This window comes from Typopeltis vanoorti, chromosome 2 (assembly GCF_054136105.1).
Source record: "Typopeltis vanoorti isolate ZY-2024b chromosome 2, IOZ_Tvanoo_1.0, whole genome shotgun sequence".
Lineage (NCBI taxonomy): Eukaryota > Metazoa > Arthropoda > Arachnida > Uropygi > Thelyphonidae > Typopeltis > Typopeltis vanoorti.
Window position 1 is genome coordinate 107894024 of NC_143550.1, and position 24318 is coordinate 107918341.

Sequence of the window (24318 nt, forward strand, 5' to 3'; positions counted from 1 at the left end):
ATAATCCGTAAAACCGGTTTTAGAGACATATACTGTACTTATTTTCAAGCAACTTCAGGTATGTAATAATCAGGATATCGGTCGTTTCAAACCAGGTGACAAAAGTCGTCTACCACCTAAGATTACCTTAATTTATAAGTAATAGTCTAAGCACATCGAAAACGTCCCAGCAAAGGCTAGGCACCTCCATAACTTTGGCAAAGAACTCACTTCCCATAATTTCAAAACTTTAATAAGTCAAAGTTTAATATAGATGACTCAGATGACATACGACAGAATACACATTTCGATTAAGAGGTGAGTTAGGTTCCCACACCGTATCATTATGCCATCTTCTTTTTGAGTTAATGCTGTTCTGAATATGACCCTAGTTTATTTAGCCTGATGAATCTTACGTTGCATGCTAACTTTCCATGGTAAAACCTCAATATGCAAGCCCCACATTACCCGGATCAATATGCAGCGTCGTCTTCAGTGGTAGAAAGAGTGCGTACATTGGAACGTGGAAGCTTGGAAATCTGTGTTATTGCTATTACTATTATTACGGGCAACTCCAGGGTGACATTAGACTCATCGAGGGAGGCCCCAAATCATATTCATCACAACTATTCGACATTCATACAGTATCTATCATACCTCGCCTTAAACTCATTCACTGTCACAGCATCCACCACAGACTCAGGGAGCGCATTCCACTCATTCACTACTCTAAAAGTAAAGAACCCAGCTCTAACACCTTTACTAACCCCACTTTTGCCCAGTTTCCATGGATGTCCCCTAGTCTTCCCACAACCAGCCCTGTTCTCAAAAATATCTTCTGAATTAATTTTATAGAAACCCTTCAGTAATTTGAATGTCTAAATCATATCTCCCCTCCTCCGCCTATCAACCAATTTTTGCAACCCACAAATCCTCGACCTGTTCTCATACGGTTCATTCCACAGACCTGCTATCATCTTGGTCACTCGCCTCTGGATCCTCTCCACCTCCTCCCCATCAAGAAGAAACCTAGGTGACCAAATCTGAGCACAGTAGTCGAGATGGGGTCTTATCAAGGCTCGATACAGAGGAACAATAACCTGCTTGTCTCTGCTTGTCAACGTATTCTTCAGCAACGAAGTGATTTGATGAGCTGATTTGGCCACTTTTGCAATGTGTCCCCTAAATTTCAATTCCTTATCCACCAACACTCCTAAATCTCGTGCCTCATCAATTTCCTGGAGCACGGTTCCACCAATGCAGTAAACTGCCTCCAATCTTTTCACCCCAAAATGCATAACCTTACATTTTGCCACATTAAATTGACATCCATTCTCCCTAGTCCAGACCTCCAATCTATCCAAATCATCCTGCAAAATTTTGACGTCATCTGCATTCACTATTGCCCTACCCAACTTCGCATCATCCGCAAACAAATGAACTGTTCCTCTCAGATCCTTTCCTATATCATTTATGAACAAATTAAACAGCAGTGGTCCAAAAACAGATCCTTGTGGCACACCACTAGTCACAGGCCGTCTTGTGGACTCTACTCCTGAGTAAACCACTCTCTGATATCTCTCTGTCAACCACCCTCCTATCCATCTCACCAACCCTATGTCCATTCCCATATGCTGCAATTTACTGATTAGAATTCCATGTGGTATCCTGTCAAAGGCCTTAGCAAGGTCCAGTAGAATCACTGTAAACCCATTACCCTTATCCAGTTCAGCCGTCACTGTGTTATAATACGTGAGCAAGTTACTGAACATTCTGGACGGTGCAATTCTTCTTAGTTTGTGGTGTCTACGGAACTGGCCATTGTTTTTTTCAACTAGACAATTTGCGGTGTTATAAGACTGCTGTTGTAACTGCGTGGTCTGTAATATGGGGATGAACTGGAGCGTCGAGTGAATTCAAGGGACGTCCGCCCTACAACAGTCCAAGACCTCATTACATTCCTATAAGAAGAATGGGCCAAAATTCTCATTGATCGCTATCATACGCTTGTGGAAAGTATGTCCCATAGTATTGCTGAAGTTATCTTACCGAAAGGAGGTCCTACATCTTATTAAGGTGGGCGCCATGACTATTTGTTCCTTGCACTATCTATGGTGTCCGTTGACTTCTTTCCAAGCAGTGTATATTTTCATTGGTAAAATTTTGTTTTCTTAATTCGCGAGTTTATAATGAAGTTTTTTCAATATTTATTTTTTTATCGCAAATTTGATAATGTGCGGCAATTGCACTGTCTCGAGCAAATCGTTTTCATACGTGACTCAGAACATTTTGTAGGGCAGTCTGGCAGTCTATAATTGGCTTAGTCGTTTATCAGCAAGTGTAGGTAGGTAATTGTGTACCTTTTGCATGCTCCTGTAAACATATTTGTATTGTGCAACTTTAAGTGTTTAAATAAATTTTACTTTAAATTCATAATATGAATAAGTGAATAATCCGAAAACGAAAGCATATGATTGGAAAAACTCAAAAAAAGTAAAGACAATTTAATTGATTCCAGCATTGCTGCTGAAAAGAGGATGGCGCGTGACTGGGAAAACGTGAAACGAAAATTTAACGAAAGTTTGGAAATTTGCAGTGATAGAAGTAAATAATAAGCCAGTGTGTCCTTTATGTAACATAGTCACACAATTTTCAACAATGAATTTGATGTGTAACATTTCTCGTTTGTAGCTAAAATTGGCTTCATGAAATTAGCAGACTCAAAGCACAACTTCATGAATAAAAGAGAGGCCTAAAACGATTTTTATCATCGATGGAACTAATTAGTTCCATCGATGATAAAAACGTTAGCTAGCAATAAAGTAACTTGGATTCCAGTCAAAAACCGAAACACCTTCCGATGCTGAATTAGTAAAAGAAATATTGATTGTGGCCATTGAAACTCTGTTGGAGAATTATGATTCTAATATAAAAGATGATATTCTTCAAATGGTAAATAATTTACAATTAAGTCGAAGAACAATTGTTCGCAGAATGCTTGCTACTCAGCGAAAAACAGAAAAGCAGTTGCTTGAACAACTAAAAGATTGTTTCTCTTTTTCTTTAGCGCTAAATGGGACAACAGATGTTAGTGACACTGCGTAGTTGATATTTTGGGTTCTATATGTGACTTCAGATCTTTAAGTTAGGGAAGAAATGTTTGGCATTTGTGGATTACAAGATCGAACATGTGGAAAAAGACATTTTTGAAAACTTTCTTGAAATGTTAAAACTTAATCTAGATTTAAAAACGAAATGGTTTCTATCACAACAGACAATGCTCTTGCCGTGACTGGAGCAAAATTAAGATTTGTTTCTTTTTTTAAAGCAGCACTTAAATGAAAACAATGTGAAGTCCACATCACAATGCATCAGGAAACGTTATGTGCTCAGATTCTAAAAACAATGAATTTGTATTAGAAGTGGAAGCGCTCTCAGTCATCGGCAGTTTGTTGAAGAAAAAAGCGGTGACTCCACTTTTGATGATCTTACTGATTTTATAAATGTAAGATGTTTAAGTAGAGGAAACATCTTGGAACGATTTACTTCTTTACTTCCTCAAATAAAACAGTATCTTGTTGAAAAAAGGTAAGATTGGAAATTTCCTTGAACTTAAAACTTTTTCATGGCAGTATGATTTGCACTTTCTGTGCGATATGATGGCTTACTTGAATAATTTGAGTACGAAGCTCTCAGGGAAAAGGTAAAATAATAATTGATCAATCACAGTCTGTTCATGAATTTCAAATAAAGTTGAATCCCCTTGAGGAACAATTCCAAAGGAATGATTTGACACATTTTGCAAAGTTGAACAGTTTTCTAGAAAATCATGACTGTGATTTCTCTGATGCTAATGATGATCTTTGTGTAAACTGGATCAAATATCTATCTCAAAAATTTGGATGCCAAATTTCATGCAACTCGTTGATAAAAATCCTCATCGATTGCCACGTTGAAGGTAAGTTGAATTATTTAGTTTTTTATTTTTGCATAATGTAGCCAACGTTGCTTTCATTTGGCACAGTTGTGTCCACTATGAAAAATAAGTTGCCCCCCCCAGTCCAGAAAGTAATGGCTACACCACATTAAAGCCTACTTATTAAGTAAACAAACTGATGAAATAAAATTCATAACATCAGTGTAATTTGGACACGATTAGAATATGTAAAAATGAAGATATTATATTAGAAAAGAGATGATATGTATATTACCGTCAAATGATAAAATAATAGGAAAACGATTGAAATATTATGTGGAAAGAAAGAAATTTATCAAAGAATTTCTACACTATCGTTCTAGAGAAACGTGAAACAGTAGAATACAAAAGAAAAAAGGGGAAGGATCAATTTTGAAGGCAGAATAGATAATAGTAGAAAAGAAAACGTTTAAATTAAGCCTGTAAAATAACCTCCCTATTACTGCTACAAAAGTTTGTATAAGTTGCATTGTTTTGATATTCCGATGGTTTAAAATGCATATATTATCACGCATAGCCATTTTATATAATTGACGCAATCTACAGAATTTTTTAAACATTTTCTTAGAAATATTAATGGAACTTTTATTCTATATGTAACAATTTAAAAAATCTTCAAAAATTATAATTTCTTTTTAAAATTCTAAAACTATTGCATATACCATTACTTATACTCCGATCCCTTCGTCGCTAATCTTTAATACAAGATTATTTCATAGCGAAGAAAGGATCGGAGTCCATGGGACTGATATCCATCATGCCACATCAGTCAGATACATACACAGATAGGTTAGTGATGGGTACCTTGGGAGAATGGAATCGACCGTGAGATGCGGTGAATGCTGTAGCCAATGAAGTTTTAACTGAGACTCGGCTATTACTGTTACCCTCCTGCCATGATCAGAGCTTTAATAGCTCAATAACACCTTATCCCTACACTGTCTTCTACAGATAACGGGGAAGATGAAAAGCATTCTTGCTTCGCCCCTTTAAGTCAGTCCTTATAAGGACTATAAGGATGGGTACCCAGGGAACGTGGTGTGTGGAACCAATCGACTGTGAGATGCGGTGATTAATACCCTTGAAGGGTAATGGATGGCAATGCTGTAGCCAATGAAGTTCTAACTGGGGCTAGACTACTGCTGTTACTCTCTTTCCATGATCAGAGCTTTAATAGCTCAATAACAGCTTATACCTACAGTGTCCTCTACAGATAACGGGGAAGATGAAAAGAATTCTTGCTTCGCCAAAAGTTTGGCGAATCAAGAATTCTTTAAGCCAGTTTAAGGATAAGCCAGTTTAAGCCAGTCCTTATAAGGATAAGGACTACCCAGGGAGGGTAATGGATGGCAATTCTGTAGCCAATGAAGTTTTAACTTCTGCCATGATCAGAGCTTATAGCACTATATTACCACATCCATACATTTTCTTCTACAGATAATGGGGAATATAAAAAGCATTCTTGCTTCACCTATCTAGCCAAAAAAAAAAAGTTAGTGATATATATATATATATATATATATGTGTGTATTAAATCCTTTAGACACAGCAGAGTCATCGCTAATGTTATCAAAATTATTCAGACTAGTGTTACTATTACTGTCAATATCTTCACAAGATATGTCACTCAATATATATATATATACTAGGTGGGGTCCGCCTCCTGACGCCTACGGCGCCCAATCCCCCGACTTCCGGACTGGTAGGCCGGTTCTCCTTGAATTCTGATGACTCGAATTTTGATGACTCGAAAAGGGGGTTCCGCCCCCTTTTCGAGTCATCTTACGAGTCGCTTACGGCGCCCAACCCCCCGAGTTCCGGACTGGTAGGCCGGTTCTCCATGAATTCTGATGACTCGAATTTTGAAAACTCGAAAGGGGTTCCCCCGGCGCCTATGGCGCCCAATCCCCCGAGTTGCGGACTGGTAGGCCGGTTCTCCTTGAATTCTGATGACTCGAATTTTGAAGACTCGACACTCAGGGTAGTCCCTGAGTTTCAAAACGTTTCAAATAACCTGACAAAAAACGTGACACAAAAACGTTACAAAAAAGGCTTATCATTTTATATTATAGAGTATATATATATGCATGCAGGACGGAGGATAAGGGTTCGCTCCAGAGGGTAATGGATGGCAATGCTGTATCCAGTGAAGTTTTAACTGAGGTTCGGCTATTGCTGTTACCCTGCCAAGACCAGAGCTTATAGCTTAATAACACCCATCCATACTTTTCTTCTACAGATGAAGGGGAATTATGAAAAGCATTCTTGTTTTACCCATTTAGCCTCCAAAAAAAGTGATATTCAGTTACAACTAGAAATTTGAGATATTAAATACTAAAAGCTGCTCGTTTTCATGAAAGTTATTAATTCAATAATCAAATGCAATTTGAATCCATGGTAAAATTAATTCACACACACTCTCTCTCTCTCTCTCTCTCTCTCTCTCTCTCTCTCTCTCTCTCTCTCTCTGATTTATTTCGCTTTGCTTTAGCTTTTTGAAATATTAGGTTCCTACTCTAAAGGTCTTTAGTCATTGATTCTCAAGTTACATCACAATTTCTTAATTGTGATGTACATTAATTCATTTCACGAATAGATAGGATATTTAAGTCATGAACAGTTTCCTATGCTGAAACTGTAACAAATATCGCATTATGTTGAAAACAGTTTTGAATAATAAAGAAATCATTCTCTAATTTGTGATTGTACTTTTTATTTTTTTTTTATTATGATTTACAATTTTGCCAGTCATTAATTAATGGTAAACAAATGAGTGAAACCGTAAGATACTTATTCAGTTGTTATCTGGATTTTACAGTTCATATACGCTTTTCAATGATAAAAAAATAATAAATATATATAAGCAGAAATATTTTCTGAGTTCATTGTTGAAGATGTGAAAAATAGATAATTAAATACGGAATATTATTTTTAACGGTTTGTTTGTGAAATTGTGAAATTGGTTTCACAAACAAATGTTCTAAACCTGAATTAAAAACCATCTAATGAGGGCCAATCAGAAATTATTCGAGAGACACTGTTTGTGAATATATTACCAACAATATCGAACTTCCAGCTACGTAGAATCTCTTGGAACATCATCAAAACACCTACTGGAAAGATGGCAACCTGTGAAATGGATTGCTGAATGATCTTCCCGTTTGCATCGTGTTCTGCTGCAAACTCGGTAAGATAACCACAGATATAAGTACATTATGTACTTATATCTGTAGAATTCCATAATTCTAGAAAGACTACAATAATTAAAGCAACCGAACTCAATTGTTTTAAATTTGGGTTTTGTTGCCTCAAATTATTTAACACGTCAAACGTATATTAATATTCCCCTAACACTGCCCTGTATTCGCCAAAATCTTAAAAGCCTTAATAACCGCTTAAAAGAGCACAATTTAGATGGGTAGCTATAGTACTTGTTAATGATCTACAAGCAAGCCAAGGGTCATTGACGAAGCCACTAATGAAAGTCTTAATGAAAATGTATTCGGAATAATTGTCACCCGCCACTTTAATAGTCGCCAAAGTGTCAGCGTTGTCTTAGAGCCAGCTCATTAGTTATTAATCCATTATATTCGCCCTTTAATGCCAGTCACGCTTTCGCTTTGGGAACAATAGCCAGCTGTCAATGTCTCTGATGTTTGTCATTATTTTATCGGACGTGTGGTGCATTCCCTTCATATTGTACGGGACGATTCCTTCTTTTGTCACCAGTACATAGAGCTGATAAATTGTTAATGTCAAGTTTCAGATAATGTAATTAGAAATGAAAATTTGTTGCGGGATGATGAAAGGATGTGACATTTTATTAATACCGTTCGTAATATTTTGTTCATTCAGTGTATACATTGATCATAGCTCGAGAGACTTGACTTATTAAAAAAAAAATACTATATTTGATATATCAAAGAACAAGTAAAAGCAAAATTAGGCAACAATCCTTGTTGTAATTCGTATCAAACAAACAACTCAATTAGTAGCAAAATTGCTCTCCTATATATCTATTGACTGCATCAGCATTCCAATTCTATATAGACCAATAGCTGCATTATCCATCTGGTGAAGAGTGCGTTTTTCCCCTTGAAACTCAAGTTTTTCTATGGCAATTGACTGATAATACAGCAATATACAAATATTTAAAATCCTCCGTAACTCAATAATAAATTTAGTTTAATCCTTTATCCAAGTGTGTGCAAACAAAGTTTGCACCTGAAAGTATCTTCAGGACTGGGGTAAAGTGGTACAACACCGGGCAACTCCTTGCAAAGGTGGAGCAAGCTACCTACACTCCTATCTCAGTATCTCCCATAATGCAAAACACATCTCCTTGCGGATATGTATAATGTTATGCATTAAGGGAAGGGCCACTTTACCCCAGTCCTGAAGATACTTTCAGGGGCAAACTTTGTTTGCACACACTTGGATAAAGGATTAAACTAAATTTATTATAGTCTAACCAAGTGAAAAATAAACTTTTAACCTCCGTAACTCAGTCAGTTTCGATAAAACCCTTTGGTTGGAAAGATCATTTGAATCCTGTCTAGGACGTGAAGAACCAACATGAGCATTTTCAGTAGACGGCCAGTTAACCGATAAAAGTCTTTTCTTTCCAGAAAATCGGGTTTTACATTCTACAACCAGGCAAACCAGCAAATACACACAGATCCATGCACAACATCCAAATCGACCCAAAATTATTATTACTATTATTATTATTATTATTATTATTAAATTGGCTTCTTCTTCTTCTTCTTTGAGTGCCATCTCCTATCGGAGGTATGCGACTTGCGACTACCTTGGCAAATTTTGAGCGATTCTCAGTCACTCTGAGCAGTCTCTCAGAGTTCACGCCAGTCCACTGTCTGATGTCTGCCAGCCAAGATTTTCTTCGTCTTCCTTGTCCTCTTCTTCCATTTATCTTCCCTTTTATAATCAATTTAAATATCTTGCATTTTTCATTACGAAGTAGGTGACCAAACCAAGATATTCAGTTTTCCTTTTTTTTATGGTATCTAAAAGTCCACCTGATTTCCTCATTTGTTCCAGTACTTCCTGATTGAACGTTTTTTCTGTCCATGGGATTTTTAACATTTGTTTGTATAACCACATCTCAAAGGCCTTCAAGTCTTTTTATTGATGTTGTCTTCAAGGTTCAAGTTTCTGCATCGTACAGCAGTACAGACCATACATAGCATTTAACCATGCGCACTCTAAGCTCTAAATTTAAACTGCGGTTACAAAGTGTTGATTTCATCAAGAGAATATTTTTTCTTGCCATTTCACTTCTAACCTTTATTTACATTTCTGGATTGCAATCGTTATTTAACCAGCACCCGAGATATTTAAACTTTGCCACGCTTTCTATTTGTTTTCCATTTAAAGAAAGTGCTGAATTAAGAATTGGTTCCTTGCTTATCACCATAAATTTAGTTTTGGTGATATTTATTTTCAATCCCATTTTTTCACTCTCTTCATTCACTAGTTCCAGAAGATTTTGAATGTCCTGAATATTGTCAGCCAGGAGAGCTATGTCATCAGCATATCGAATGTTATTGATGATTTCACCATTTACATTAATTCCTTCCTTTCTTCCTTTCAAGTCTTTTTGAAATATGGCTTTTGAGTATATGCTAAAAAAAAAGAAGAGGCACACATCCTTGCCTTACTCCTCGTTTGATATTAATGGAGTCTGTAATAATGTCATCAACTTAAACAGATGCCTTTTGGCATCCGTTTAATGTTCCTAAATAAGTTAATAAGTTTTCAATGATCCTGATGTTTTTACCATATAATCCAATTCTTTTTAATAGTGCAATCATTTTAGCATGTTTGACTTTGTCAAATGCTTTCTCGAAGTCGATGAAGCAAATGAATATTTTCTAGTTTTGGTCAATACATTTTTGGAATAAGATCTGAGAACAGAAAAGAGCCTCTCTTGTTCTCAAACCGTTTCTAATGCCGAATTGGGTATCACTGATGGTGTCTTCATATTTTCTGTATATTCTTTTTTGAATTATTTTCAGAAACATTTTGAGAACGTGACTCATTAGGCTGATCATTTTATAGTGATTACAAGGTTTAGCATTTGCTTTTCTTACGTAGCATGATGAAGATTGACTGTAACCAGTTTTGAGGGATTATGCCTGTATTGCAGATCTTATTAAATAGTTTTACTAATATATTAATGTTGTCACCTTCTAATAACTTTACTATTTCTGCTGATATTCTATCCGGGCCTAAGGCTTTACCATTTTTAGCTGAGTTTAGTGCACATTCTACCTCTGATCTTAGAATGCCTGGACCTTCCATATGTTCATAAGTATTTTCTGGGTTCTGTCTGTTATCAGTAAAGAGTTCTATATATTTCACCCATTCTTATATTTTGTCATCGTTTTCGGATATTATATCTCCCTTTTTGTTTCGAAGGATACAGAATTGTTTTTTCATAAATATACGTTAAGTCTCTTTCAGCTTTTTGTGTAGATTAAAATCGTCATGCTTTCCTGTAGAATTTCTATTTCTTTACATTTTTTATTCATCCAGATTTCTTTTGGTTCTTTGATCTTGCGTTTAATAATCTTTTGAACCTCTTTATAGTTTGTTGTATTATTCTTTTTATATGATCTGCGTTGATCCATGAGAGAAAGAATTTCATCATTTATCCAATCTTTCTTTTTTACTGCTCTATTAGGACACAAGGTACATTTCTCTATGAAGACAGATTTCAATTTGTCCCACGATTCATCAACCCTCATGATGTCATCATTCTTGATAAGTGCTAGTTCTTGATTCAGATTTTGACTCAATTTGTTTCTTATCTCTGTGTTTTTTTAATTTTCCTAAATCAAACCTTTTTTGTTGATGTTTCTTAAGTATATCTTTCAGTCTAAGTTTTAACTCTGCCACCAATAGATTATGATCAAAAGCAATATCTGCACTAGGATAGGTTTTTTGTACTCTTTATAGAACTTCGAAATCTTTGATTAATTAGCAAGTAATCAATTTGGTTTCTGACTATATTCCCATTATTATCCTGTGGTGATCGCCAAGTATACAGCCTTCGGGATGGTAGCTTAAACCATGTGTTTGTGATTATTAGCTCCTCTTCCTGGAAGAATTGAATAAGACGGTCGCCTCTCTCATTTCTTGTTCCCAGTCCATGTTCACCAACTACATCTCCACTTCTACCTTTCCCAACTTTAGCATTGAAATCACATGTGATGATGTTAATATCATGCTTTGTGTTTTTCATTAGTTCTTTTAATTAATGATAAAATTCTTCGATCTCGGTATCACTCTTGTCAGCAGTAGGGGCATAGACCTGTATAAAATTAACATTTAGTGGTTAACCTTTCAGTTTTAATAACATCATCTTATCTGAGTAGGGGATGAAGCTCAACAGTGACTTATTGACATCTTTGTTTAATATTATTCTAACTCCGTTTTGATGGTTGTTTTCACTACTTCCAGAATAACACATTGTCATGTCATTAACTTGAGTTTTGCCTGATCCTGGCCACCTAACTTCACTCATTCCTAAATCATTCCTAAATGCGTTTTATTCCCTAAATACGGCTACAGCCCTCACTTGTAACAGTGTTTAGCTTTTGGAGAGTGAGTGGCTAGTTCAATTTCCACTGGTAGCACCGATCAGAAATAGCTGGCCCAAGACTCATTATAAGCGGCAACTAATTATTATTATTAGTAGTAGTAGTAATAGTACTTAGGCATTTAGTGTAATGTAAACATACAACTAAGTAGTCTCACCTTTTACTTATACACCTAAGTATACAGGTGGCTATCGTCCAAATCTGTATTCTGATTAACTTTTCCTGAATTGTACAGTAATAGAAACATTCGATTGTAGTCTTTGGAATGTCTTTGGTATAGTGGTATAGCCCACGCGTGAAGACAGGAATGTACATATCAGTGTGTTTCATTCTAAAACATGAGAAGGGCGTCCCAATCCTTTTTTAATATATTCGAGTTCTAAAGCACAAGCCAAACAACTTGGCAAGTTTTTTACTTGGCAAGCTGAAATTGGAACTCTATATTATAAAATGATAAGCTGAAATTGGAAACGGATGTGACGTCAGCTTTGAAACGGATGTAGGCTTTTAAACAATGAAAAACCTGCATCCTACAAATCAAACAATCAAAATAACAGTACGTGTTCAGTATCCAGCCCGGAACTCTGAGGGGCTTAGGAGCAAGGGAGGCGGAACCCCCTTTCGAGTCTTCAAAATTCGAGTCATCAGAATTCAAGGAGAACCGGTCTACCAGTCAGGAACTCGGGGGTTGGGCGCCGTAGAAGCCAGGGGGAGAGCGGTTCCCCCTTTTGAAGACTCGACACGCAGGGGCTACCCTGAGTGTCGAGTCTTCAAAATTCGAGTCATCAGAATTCAAGGAGAACTGGCCTACCAGTCCGGAACTCGGGGGGGGGGGGCGCCGTAGGCGTCGGGGGGGAGCTCCCCTAGTGTATATATATATATATATATATATATATATAATAGCAAGCAAATTCATGTTTTTGAACACCTCTTAATACTAGCTTTGTTAAAGGAAATGAAAATTAGTTACAGTAAATTTATTTATTTCGTATGGGTTCCCCCTTTCCTCTCCCGTCCCCTAGAACGGATTGAACCCTCCTAATTAGGAGGATTGAGTATGAATTTTATGACTGTAGATCCGTGTGTGTGTGTGTGTGTGTTCACGGGGCCGGTTTGCCTGTTCACCCGAGTTTTCGGGTGAAAAAAAAAACCCTGCCTCCGTATGAGACTAGCTAACTCACCTTTAGTCGAAAGAGACCAGATAAAGATTCTTCACATCTTGGACGGTAATCGAACCCAGGTCTTTCCGACCAAAGGGCTTCATTCATACCGACTGAGCTACGGAGGATCGACAGTAAATTATCAAAGGGTAAGGACATGTTCTTAGAGGGAAATAATTTGTCTTAAACTCATACCTTTCCTTAACAAGAACAGACAGGTGAAAATTCCGCAGTTAGTAGAGAACTGTTCGAAGAAAGGAAGTTTTGCAACAATGCACATTTCATTTTTCCCTTGCAAAATATTATTTTTAAGGTTTCGGTATTTTCTCTAACCATATTCATAATCAGACAGATCTACATTATTAACTTTGTATATGTATTGTTAGACTGCGCTATTTTTTTTAAAATTTGGTTATAGTTTTGAGAAGAATTTTCCATTTCTGGACTAGGTAATGTCCAGTCTTCTTATGGGCGGATATCCAGCAATTCCAGTAATTGCCTCCATCAATCATTCCTGCACGTTTTTTCCTCGTCTCTTCCACTATGATTTCAGTTTTGAAATAACCGGAAACTTCGATTTTTATCTCTCTTTATATACACGCGAAAAGACTCTCAAACCTCTTGCTATAGTTGTTTTGTTTTTTATGACAACAATATGAAAAAAAGTCTAAGTTTCTCGTTATTTGAAATATTGTTTCTTAATATTCTGAAACGCATTGTTTTTTCTATTAATGTTGATCTGAACTCTGTTTAGAAGTATTAATTTTCGTTCTTTATATTTTCCATTCATGCTACTTTTATTTATGCAACAACAATTGTATACTACTTGAATAATTTTTGTAGTTCTGATTCCTTCATCACGTTTTCTTTCATGCACCCTTTAGAAAGGAAAACAAAAATTATATTTTAAGTTCGACAGTGTGTGTTTACACACACACACACCCACTAATACACGTACGTGTGTAATTTAACCAATATTATGTTTGTAAGAATCCAAGTTATCTGAAAGTTATAGGATACTAAGCTTAATTCATGAAAAATGACAATGGAAGGATATATATATATATATAAAATGATACAGTCATAATAAAATAATATATCAAATATTTTAAAGGTTTCTACACAGCATTTTGAACTATCAGGAGTTAAAAAGAGATGATTCAGAAATTAAATAACCAAACTTGAATTTGTATTAACAAATTGAAATTTCTGGAAGTAGCAGTGATATGATGGTTTACATAGTCATATGACATTCTGCATGAAATGTCTTCTTATTGCACTACCTAAGCATTAAATTCGGGAAAGGAGACATTTGGTTTTTTATTACTGCATATGTGTGAATAATTAATACACTATGCCTGAAGGTTATAGATATACGAGAGTTAGGAGAACTTTCTTAAAATATGTGTACATTTTTAATGCAAAATAACAGCTAATTGTGATCGGACTTAAGGACACACATATTCCTTAACTAAGATCATTTCGCACACATAATATGACACATTATATGTGTCCTTAAGTCCTGCACAAACACACACACACCGGTTTATGTCGTCTTCTATAGTAATAATATTAATTACAACTAATTAATATATGAACAAAATAATAAATTTCATTGATCACATGCTCGCATGTTTAAAGAATAAAAAATTATTAATAATATTAATATTAATTATTATTAAAATATATTAATTTTTTTATTCTTTGTTCTTCTGAAATAATATTTTCCAGTTATATTATTCTGTGGTAGAGCAATACCCATAAAAAAAAAAAAAAGTTGCTTCCATCACTAGACCCTCAGTATAATGCTATTCTCAAAAGACCAATAAGTTCATGTCCACGCTAAACGGCTACAGTGACATGTTCAGTCGGTGGACGGTCATACAACAGCAACTGGTCAAGCACTTCAAAGAGCGCAACCTATTTGATAATCCACAATACAATCTTAAGTTTCATTTCCGACAATAAGCAACAAATTCACTTACCCAGTAATGACCCAAATAGGTTTATCCGAGGAACGTTCAACCCTGTATTAGCAGTGTGTTTTACAGCAAAGCATTCATAACAGGGGAAAGAACCTGACTATGTAAACGTTCGGGATGAACACTGTGTCAATCGTTCACTCGAGCCAACGCGTTCACATGCACGACACTATTCCAGACAGACAGACACCAGCAAAGAACGGCACTCCACCGAACATGCACACGACAATTCCCCTCAGTTGCGATAACAACGGGGCACCTCTGCAGCCGGTGTTTGTTACATTACTGCAGGAATTCAACGTCATTGTTCAGCTGCGCGGGCGACCAGCGCTGCTTGCAGAGACCGTATGATAAGCTAACGGGAAACTGTAGAAGTCCGGCCGGGAACCACGTTCACACACACACACACACACACACACACAGAGGATGTGACTACCTGTATGTATGCTTGTGTGAGTGGATGGATGGGTGTGTGCCAGCGCGCGCATCTTATCGCTAACCGTACAATACAAGCACGGAAATTCTAGGGGGACTTACCTCAAGGGGGTATGCGTAGATATCGTTAATACGGGAGGGTTACGATATCACCGTGATTTGACAACGACAGTTCGGTGCCTCAGGGAGACGCCATGTTTTTGTATTTACTTCCCCTCTTCGCCCATAGGGGGCGTATGCGTGCGGAAACCATCCTCTCGAAATCCGAAGACTGATGGTGGGAGGGTAGGAGGAAGGGAGATAAATTGTTGTTACAGGAAAGGCATTGAGAACTTCCGACATTCATATCGCATCGATCGTTTATCGCCAAAGTATAAATTGTAATAAGCATGGCTTCCTTGACTTAACTATATTATTTCTCCGTCCTCTTCTTGCCCATGTATACAGACGTTGATTTGTCAACTTATTTTTTCTATATTCTGTTATCGTAAAAATATCAACAATTCTCTAATCTTAGAAAATTACATGCTAATATTTTAAGGTTATTTAATTATCTCTTAAATATTATTTTACTTTGCCGAGTGTTTCATTTAGAGTATGTCATGTGGTATTTTAGCTCATATATATGTTTGAAAAATTGCGTATATTGCTCAACCGTGAAAAATATCTTTTCAGGCATATTTTGAAACACGAATACTGAAATATCGATGGTTTATGTTTCTTTTTTTTTTCTTTTTTGTAGAGAGAGAGAGAGAGAGAGAGAGAGCATTTTAAATTTAATAGGGAGGTGTTCACTCTTTAGATATACATGCGCCACGTCTGAGCAAAATTAAATGCAAATTTCTTGTTTATCTCATGTAGGAATGTGAAGATGACGTTGATTTATTTAGTAGTTATTTTAAAACGCTAGACATAAACGAGTATTAAGCAAATAACTTGAGGAAAAGAACCATCTTCTCAAGTTTTATTTGTTTACTTATGGCTATATATACTGTGTATATTTGCATTTAAGCATTTTCAAAAATAAAAAGAAAGTTCGTAACAGATCCATCATTGAATGCATCCGCCTTTTTTTTGTGTGTGTGTATGTGTGTGCACTTGTCGCTGTTTCACTATATTTATACAAGCGATTCTACTCCCGCCCAGTTTCACTAACAAACCAACACGTTGCTACAGCAACGAGGGGCTACAAGATAACTAAGACGTCAAGGTCAGATTCAGATTTCGTCGCAACAAGTCACGTGTCGTATGTGGCAATTACTCCGCTTTCTGCAGTGGATCTATTGAGTTTTGCTTTCAAGGTCAAAGAGAACGTCGAGTAGATAAACTAAGTATAATAGGAAGTTGAGCAAAATGAGCCCATGCGATGTGTTTGTATCAGTAAATGTGACAGTTCAGAATCTCATACAGTCATACAGATGGAAATAAAGCAATATTCACGATTCTTTTTGAACAGGAATTGCCTATCGACTGAACAGGTCACTGCCTCCACTTTGTAGCCATTAAGCTTCTGCATATGTATTTTAATTTAAAAAAATAAAGAAACACACACACGTGCGCAAGTACTATCATCCATCTATGGCTCAATAGTCTTACATGGATTATTTGCCTTGGTAAATAAATTCAAATCACTCAGTCATTTTTTCAGTTCTTCTTGGTTTGAAACTACATTACTTTTTAATTTTTACTTTCCTTCAGAATGCAAACCAAACTCACTTATTTGTGTAGGTATAGGATAAAAGAAACTTATCCTGGTAATGGTTCGTCCATAAATTACGTAATGTTATTAGAGGTTGGAATCATCGAGATGAATTTGCCGCGTTGAAAATCGGAGATGATCTTGATGCCGCACTTTCAACTTAATATATTCGTTTGGATGACTATTTAAATTTTATCCGAGAAGCGTCAGTATAATGGATTAAAGATATTAAATAAAGAATATAAATTAGAAATACTTTATTATTATTATTATTATTGTTGTTGTTAGTTATTATTATTATTATATTATTATTATTATTCCTGATACCTCCAAGGAGTCCGAAGACTCATCGCGGGAGGACATCTAGTTTAAGAATAATAATTACCAATAATTTTATGTTGGAATATAAGGCATTTTGAGCATGTTTTACTTATACAAAAGTTACAGTGATAACTATATTGTATGTTAAAAACACTGTAAATGCCTTATATTCCCCAAAGAGAGTAGGCAAATTTATGCAAAATTTTATCTTTTATGCAAAGTTTCCTTTAGCATATTTTGCAGCTCAGTAACAAATATATTAAATTTCGAGTTTGCCGCCCCCAGAAAGTGTAAAATATTCCGGAATTTTTGAATAATAATCATTATATTTTCTTATATTCTGGAACAGATGGTCACAGATGTCGTTTTAAGAGAAATGATAAAAGGCAAATTAAATCATCGCTTAGAAATAATTCTTTTTTAGCTTTACTATTTTCATAGAGTGAAAATTCTCTTATTATAATATAAATCTACTGTATATGCAAATCATTTAACACTTCTGTACTTTGCAATAGAATATTCATAAAGGAAGAACTCCGATTGTTGAATGAATGGCATAATGCTTCACTCATGATATTATTATTTTTTTCATCTAATAAATAAATACGCAACACTAGATGGCGCAGTTTTACCCCAGCCTGCAGATGCATTACACAAAGAAGAAACAAGAGACATAACTACTTGTATTCTGTTGCTAGTCGTTTTCCCACAAGAAACTCAGTGCTGGGAAAACAAACAGCCAATTAAGTATCGCGAAATCACAATGTAAATTGTGCACACAGAAAAAACCATGGCTCTTGCACTAGCAAAACGTTCTATCTTGATATAACAGCGAAGAAGCTAAGCATCAGTGATACAGAAATTTCAATCTGTATATCGAATACATTTAAATTGATACCGCAAAATACAACGTTTAATTTGAACTTTGCTTAAAACTAAATCTGTTTTCCAGAAAAATAGCTTACTTTTTAACGAATTTTCAGCCAAAGTTAAAACAAAATGTTTAACCAAATCGTTAGTAGTAATCGTTATATAATCAATACGAAACATAACCGTAATAAGACACATTATAATTCTCTGACCAATGAGAAAATAGGATTCAGCATTGCTTTTTGCATTCCAATCTAAACTGTCTGATAGATACTTAGGCAGTGTCTAGATAGAAGGGCTTTGATGCAAATAGTGGCCATCTGTTCTCTAGAGAATTTCATTCAGAACGGATTATTTCCCTTCAAGATGCCTGTGATTTGAAAAGCAGGGAGAGGACATTTGTCCAATTGTTTGCAACCGTATACAAACTTTTTCACCTGAGAACCTATTGTAGATGAATTTCAATTTAATGTAAATGCAAAAGCATATATTAGGGTATGTGTGTCGTTCTGTTATGTTTTTTAACAACTTCTTCTGGCTGGAAATTGTAATGAAATTTAACATTTTTTTTATTATAACTAGTCTCTTCATCCCTAACTTTTGGTTTAAATCAGTTTAGCAGCAAAATTAAGCAAAACGATTTGAAACAATAGGAAATAATTTTTTAAACATGATGGTAATAAGTAAGCAGTCTACAGTACACAAATCAAAGTGGTTGTATAGTCCGACCACAGAAGCGCGAGCCGTCGTTGGTAAGCTGCCAAGAAGGGTCAATTCATGTTGAAGGGGAGAGTGAAATAAGGTGATGCACGAATTGAACAGCGCCCCAACACGCGAAAGCATGTGTTTTATAGGTAAAATTTTCCAACTGTTATACAAGCAAAATAGTTACCACTTTAAAAACTACAATGATCATAAAAGAGAGGTTTATTTTCCGACGTGTAATAATAAACAACTCATCCCATAATACGGATTAATTACCCTATAATCGGAATGGATTCTCCTTCTTTTGACATGCGCAGAAGTGTCGAAGAGTCTCGCATCTGTGGGCGTACTGTACTTAAAATTGTTGTGGTAATTGAGGTTTTCTATGCAAGAGAATGCTATGCACTTTTTTTCTAGGTTCATTTCTATACATGCTGAAATTTATTTTCTTTAAGAGCCAATTATTTACTGGACTGCATTCAACAGTATTATGAACTTAACGAGGCATCTGGAATTCTATGGAAGAAAAAAAGAAAAAGTTTAAAGGGTTCCCAGGATTTTCTACTCATTAATTTACTCAGAATACTAATAGTGCTATAGATATACAAACTTGACTGAGCGTGATTAATATAAAAAATAAAATAACTACATATTTTAGCATTATTTTAATACCAGAAAAATACACCAGTACTTTGCACACCAGTTAAAATTTGCAAATGAGCTGGATTTGTTAGGCAAACGCAATTTCCATACCAAGAACTACGGAGACCCTTCAGTAAATGAGTGAATGATGAAATGGTTGCGAAAAAATGTTTACTCTATTTAACACGCTGCAGAATCAGATCGCGATTCAAAATACAAGATGATCAAAATTAAAGTATCCCTGTTTAAGGCCCTGAGGGGAAATAAAAAGCAGTTCCAAATTCTCCACCAAAGGAGTTGTAAACGTTACAAATGCATCGAAGTTTCATATCACGCAACTTGGGGGGGGGGTGTTACAAAGATGGACACGGGATTTTACCCTTCATTCTGGTTGTTAATACCGTCCACAGTGATGGTGCTAACCTTTCCCCAACGTGCTTCGCTCGTGAAGCTGTACTACCTAAGCAATTGCAATGCTGTTGCTGCACGTTGCGAATTTCGTCGACTGAACAAATATCGACGAGGTCCACTATCTCCATGTGCTCTGCGACGAATGATTAGTCACTTTGAAGAAACTGGATCGCTGAGAGTTTGATCTGGCAGAGGTCGCAAAAAAATCAGTTCACAGCAAGTGAATGAAGTTTCTACTGACGTTGTGGAGTGTTAGTTCCTGCAGTGTAAGTGCTGTATCAAGACACATGGATGTGTCTTACCCAACTGTCTGGAACATTATACGGAAGATTCTGTATTTCTGTCTAATCAAGATAATCCTGTAATCCTGCCAGGAGTTGCGCCTGCAGAATTCAAGACTGAAAACCTGACATTCATTCATTTTCGCATTCCATAGTCGAGTGGAGTTGAACGCTCTGTGGCCATGGATGATTTTACGGGAGATGATGCTCACTTTTACCTGAACGGGCTGTCAATACCGACAGTTGCAGGGTAGGGGTTACGCAAAACCCCGCATGCAATCCAACAAATTCCTTTGCATTCACCAACAGTTACTGTCTGGTGCAGATTTACAACTTCGTTTTTCATTGGACCATTCTTCTTTGAGGATATTCGCCAGTCGGTTGCTGTGACCTGCTCAGTTACTGCTGAGAGGTATCGTGATGTGATAAACAAATTTGTTGTATCACAGCTACAGCAGCGGCTGTGCATGGATTCAATCATTTTCATGTAAGATGGAATCCCTCCACACATCTGTCTATCCATACGAGAGGTTCTTCGAGAACACTTCAGGGAAGCCAGAGTGATCAGCCGTGCGTTTCCCACTGTATGGCCGCCTCGTTCACCTGATAGGACCTCCCCCCCCCTTGACTTCTGGCTCTGGGGATTTCGATAGACAGACTTTATTGTGATCATCCTGAAAGCTTACCAGCGCTGACAGCAGCATATGAGCAACGTCAGTCCCGACCAGCTGATCATTGTGGCTTCTGTTGAACACAGTGTGCAAAGGTTGCAGTTTGTGACTTACCGGTAAAGGCAGCACATTGAACAGTACAGCCCGTGAATGCATAACGGAAGTGAATAAAAATGTGTTATTTATGCTTGAGTCGCTTTCCTCCTCCTTACGCACACATGTTGAATTACATGTACATTCGGTACATCATGCAGCGCCCCTGGTGGTTAAATTTGGAACTATCCCCACCGCCATAGATATCGCTTCAGCATGACGCTCAATGTATTTCTGCAAATTTTCACCAGCATTCGTATGACTACTTGGTGGCGCTCCACAAGGCCTTCATCAGGAATACTTTAATTTTGATCACCCTGTATATCTTTAATATAGCTCTACAGTATAACGAAAAAATAAGTCAATAATTGGAAGAATTGTAGTATTTTAGAAGGAAAAAAAATATGTAAACGCCTAAACGAGACAACGGCAAAGTTTTTTCTTTTCTTTTTTTTTAAATATGTTGCACATACAAGAATGGAAATTGAAACATTGCATTGCTGAAGGAAATAATAATAATAATAATAAAGAGTCATTGTAATAAAACCGTCCAGATATTTTTACTTAAGATGAAAATAATCAAGCAGAAACATTCCGATAACCGAGCAAAAAAAAAAAAAAAACTTGGTCTAAATGGCCGGGTGGTTAGCGTGTCTGCTTTGCAGCCAGCAGGCTGTGGGTTTTAATCTCGCTGTAGGTATGGATACTTGTGTTTGTCTTTAGGTGTGAGATGAATTTCATTGCCCGGTGTCAGACTACCTCCTCGCTTACTGGATGCCTGAGGTGGCTTGGGAAAGAGGTTTGATTTCTAGAGCAAGGATTACGAATTACGTAAATAAAACTACACACATATATACATATAATAAAAATAGGGAAGAAAAAAGTACCTATACTACCCTTGATATTAATGTACTAAGGGCTTACAACTTATCTTCATGGGCTGAGAGTAACATAAAAAAAAAGGAAACTGTGTGACTTGCCAGATGATTTCTTTCATATTATCTTAACGAAATTACTGAGTATATGTATATATATATATATATATATATATATATATATATACACACACACACTCGTATAGATAGATAGAGATTCCTTATTACATAAGAATTTCAGCACACTGTATTCAATCACAATAACAAAAGAAAGAACGAAAAGAAATTCTTGATCAATAAAAAGACTAAAATAACAGTGCGCTTCCTTAAGAAGGACAGACGTTGCTTGCTTTGGAGAGCGTATATTTTATGACGTATTTAGTTTTGTTGTGAAACGGATCGCTCTGTGAGATACTGGAGAACCAGTGACTGTCCTTGACACCAAATTCTCAAGGATACTTTACGCTTAAATTAAAATGCCTTTTTATTTTTACGACAGTTCAGCTATGTCATGCAATTTAATGCAGTTATTTTCCATTCATGCAGAGATATTTGAAGAAAAAAAAAATCGTAATAATCATGCCTATATTTGAACCAATTAATAATTCAATAATTATAACTCACATTAAAATTTAAGGTAGTTATGAACTTTTTTAATAAAATTTTTAAAAAGACACTGTTAATTCGTGTCGAATATAAAAATATTGGAAACAACATTGGAAATTAGCATTAGGATACTAACTAAACATAAATATTCATTTGCGAATTTTCCTAGTCAAAATCTAAAAGAACTGTCATTATTTTTTGAAGAATTTCATTTGCTAGCAATTTTTATCCGAAGCGAGATATGTCCCTCAAAGACGTCTTAGTCAACAATGATAGCAAACATCATCACAGCGTGCAGTCAACTGCATTGCCGATAATACTTTTTTTTTTTTTTTTGACCTTGGGATCGACAACAGAACCGTTCCCTCCCACATTCTACATTCCTTATCTTTGAAGAAGAAAAAAAATAAATAAATAAAATAAACTTCTCCTTAGCAGCAAAACTTTTGTACACAATCTTCTAGTGTTATAAAAGCAAGTTTGATAGGATTTCTGTGAACGGAGTCAGAACTACGACATTGCCAGTCGGGTACAAAAGCAAAGTTCACATTGATAACTTCCGGGTTCAGTCGATCAAATGTTAAAGCCATTTCCTACTGAGTAAGCAGCAATGAAAAAAAACTCTTCAAAAATTTGGAATTATGTTTTCATCGATTTAGTGAATTACTAGCGATTGCACTTTGCTCTTCATCCGAGAAAATCCATCACACATTTTTTCTTCTCTCTCTCTCTCTCTCTCTTTGTGTGTGTGCGCGCGCGCGCGAGCGCGCGCGTGTGTATGTGTTCTTTTTCACCTTTTTTTCTCTTTATCATTTTTGCCTTATCATTTTTTTTAAAATCCTAACTGTTTGAAGAAACTTATTCTCTGAGGACTTCTTTTTAAAAAATATAGCAAAAGTTACTTGAATTTTCTTTAAATGAATTAAATCAGAATGTAGATTAACTGAGAGTAATTTGATCTGGACTCTACTGTATGTAAAATATTTGACTTATAAAAATTTTTAAAAAAAATTCTTAAAGAAAGTTGTATTCATTAACAAATGGTAATAAGGACACTCCTATAGTTGAAAGAATGTCTAGAATTACAAAAAAAAAAAAAAACTATATTTGAACAAAATACACCACCATGAATTAAAAAAAAAACAAATTCTGTTTTGATGAAATTGTACTGGTGGTAGTGTTTTCGTTTATTTTTCTGTTTTTTTTTTATATTTTCTATTTCTGTTACTTTTATTTTAATCGGAAACTGAAGCCAAGTTAAAATCCCTCACTGTCAAATGTTAGAGATATTCATAAAATAAAACTAAACAGGCTTTAAACAGGCATCGCTAATGGATAACGTTTCTGCTGTCTAACCTGCAGGTCGAATTACGACAAAGCGATTCGTTTCGGATCAGTTTGTAATGTGCACTTTTTTAAATTAGAGGACATGCAATACACCGTCTGGAAGGTGTGAGAATGATTGCATTTTGAATGCGACTGTTTCTGCTTTTGATTTGGTTTCTCTTTACCTTGACAATTGTTGTCTCTATTTAGTGGCGCAGCTAGAGCTTTTGCCGCCCGGAGTGGCCCATGAGTTTGCCGCCCCTCCCAATATACACCAAAAATACTAAAAAAAGTCAAAAACGTATAGGAAAATAAATTAAAACACTATGTTTATTTCTGAAGTAAAACTTTAATTCCAACATTCTAAAATGTTATTTTTTCTTGCTTTTCCTTTAGCAAAATAGTCGATGACATTGTTGAAGTCTATTTCATCACTCAGTTGCTGTTCTATAGAGAGTATGGCAAGATTTCTTAAACGCAAAGTGCCGCCCGGGGCAGACTTCTCCCTCTGTCCCCCCCCCCCTAGCTACTCCACTGCACCGACCTTATAGTCTTAGATAGTTCGGTCATCTCAAACAACAACAATCTCGTGTTGTATTTTCACTATTTCACTGATCAGGACTACAGGAATGAAGTTTACGATTATTAAAATGTTCTAATT

General features: G+C 35.9%; 1 protein-coding gene across 1 annotated transcript in view; it reads right to left on the reverse strand.

The window, feature by feature from the left end:
• Positions 1-14825, reverse strand: part of Nep3 (M13 family metallopeptidase neprilysin 3) — a 502574-nt gene extending 487749 nt beyond the window's left edge. Inside the window, exon 1 of the mRNA XM_090407352.1 lies at positions 14726-14825. The gene's annotated coding sequence lies outside the window, so the exon portion shown is untranslated. The remainder of the gene's footprint in view (positions 1-14725) is intronic.
• Between the last annotated feature and the right edge of the window lie 9493 nt (positions 14826-24318).